At 33.3% G+C, this 2,229-nt stretch overlaps 1 pseudogene; it reads right to left on the bottom strand.

Moving 5' to 3' along the window:
• Nucleotides 1–1,142: 1,142 nt before the first annotated feature.
• LOC122205749 lies at nt 1,143–1,287 on the bottom strand (annotated as a pseudogene).
• Between the last annotated feature and the right edge of the window lie 942 nt (nt 1,288–2,229).

The following is a 2,229-nucleotide window of genomic DNA, read 5'->3' as shown; positions in this document are numbered from 1 at the left end:
AGACATATTCAGGCTTATATGATTTCAATTTTACCAAAGATTTTAAGAATTAACACCATTTTTACACAATTTTTATAAGAAATGTAAGTAGAGGAAATGCTTCTTAATTCATTTTATGAGGTCAATATAACTTTGATACCAAAACCAGACAAAGATAGTATACTAAGAAGAAAACTACAGACCAAGATTTCTCATGAATTTAGCTGTAAAAATCCTCAACCAAATATTAACAAATTAAATCCAGAAATGTATAAAAGAATAACATGCCATGCCCAAGTGGGGTTTATCCAGTTATGAAAAGTTGGTTAAATATTTGAAAATCAAACATTGTAACTGACCATATCAATAGCCTAAAGAAAAAAATTCATATGATCATATCCATTTATGCAGAAAAAGGATTTGATAAAATCCAAAACCATTCATGTGTCTTAAAAAAAATAAAGAAAAAAACTAAGCAAGCTAGAAATAGAGAGGTAACTTACTCAAACTCATGAAGATGATCTACAAACAGCCTACATGTCGCATTATACTTAATTGTGAAAGATTGGATGCTTTCTCCATATGATCAGGGATAAGGTAATGATGTCTGCTCTCACTACTCTTACTATGCAACACATTACTGAAGGTTCCAGCCAGAAGAATAAAGCAAAACTAAACAAATATATTAATTTAAAAGTTAAAAATGTTTAAATTTTATTTAAAAGACAAAAGGTATCGGGGCGCCTGGGTGGCGCAGTCGGTTAAGCGTCCGACTTCAGCCAGGTCACAATCTCGCGGTCCGTGAGTTCGAGCCCCACGTCAGGCTCTGGGCTGATGGCTCGGAGCCTGGAGCCTGTTTCCGATTCTGTGTCTCCCTCTCTCTCTGCCCCTCCCCCGTTCATGCTCTGTCTCTCTCTGTCTGTCCCAAAAATAAATAAAAAACGTTGAAAAAAAAATTAAAAAAAAAAAATTAAATAAAAGACAAAAGGTATAGATATTGAATAAAGAGGAATAAAACTGTCTCTATCTGCAGATGACATAATTTTCTAAATGGGGAAATTTCCAAGGAATCAACAAAATGCTCTAGAAATAATGTTAGTCAATGTTGTAGGGTACAAGATCAACACAAAAATCAACTGTATTTCCACATACTAACAACAAACATGTGGAAGACTAAGAAAAATGCAGTGCCATTTACAGTCTATCTAAATGAAATTAAATATTTAGATAGAAGCCTAATAAATCATTTATAGAATCTGTATGCTAAAAATTATACACTTGATCTTAGCCAAAAGGCCGAGAAGCGATGTATGCTAAAAATTATAAAATGCTGATGAAGGAAATCAATTAAGTCCCAAACAAATGGAAAGACATACCTTATTCATGGACTAGAAGACAAGACATAGTAAAGATATCAATTATCCCTAATAGGCTTAACACAATTACTATTTAAACCCTCAAGCCTTTTGTAGACATAGGGGAGGTTATTCTAAAATTTACGTGGAAAGCAAGAGGCCTGAGAATAGCTAAATTAATTTTGTCAAAGAATAATAAAATGGGAGGAATTAATCTACATGATTTCAAGATTTGGCAGCATTGGTGTAGGGATAGACACATAGATCAATGGAACAGAACAGACAACGTAGAAATAGACCCACAGAAATATATTCAACTTATTTTTGACAACCGTGCAAAAACAGTTCAATGAAGAAAGAATAGACCTTTAAACAAATGGTACTGAGACAATTGGACATCCACAGGCCATCTGATATCAGACAAACAGCTTGGATCTATAATGTATAAAGAACTCTTAACACTCAACTTGAAAAAGAATCAAACTAGAAAATGGGCAAAAGACATGAATAGACATTTCATGGAAGAAAATACACAGATGGCAAATAAGCACATGAAAAGATATTCAATATCATTAGCCATTAAGGAAATGCAAATTAAAACCATAATGTGATATCACTTCATGCCTATGAAAACTGCTAAAATATGAAAATAGTGACAATAAGGTACTTGTTTTTTCTCTGACTTATTTCACTTAGCATAATACCCTGTAGGTTCATCCATTTTGCTGCAAATGGCAAGATTTCATTCTTTTTCAAGGCTGAGTAATATTCTGGTGTGTGTGTGTGTGTGTGTGGACACATCTTCCTTCTACACCAATCTTTCATGGATTTCTAAGTTCCTTCCATATCTTGGCTATTGTAAATAATGCTGCAATGAACATAAGGGTGAATACAT

Source organism: Panthera leo, chromosome D4 (assembly GCF_018350215.1).
Source record: "Panthera leo isolate Ple1 chromosome D4, P.leo_Ple1_pat1.1, whole genome shotgun sequence".
NCBI lineage: Eukaryota > Metazoa > Chordata > Mammalia > Carnivora > Felidae > Panthera > Panthera leo.
The sequence above is the reverse complement of the archived record's forward strand: the minus strand, read 5'-3'. Positions and strand labels throughout refer to the sequence as shown.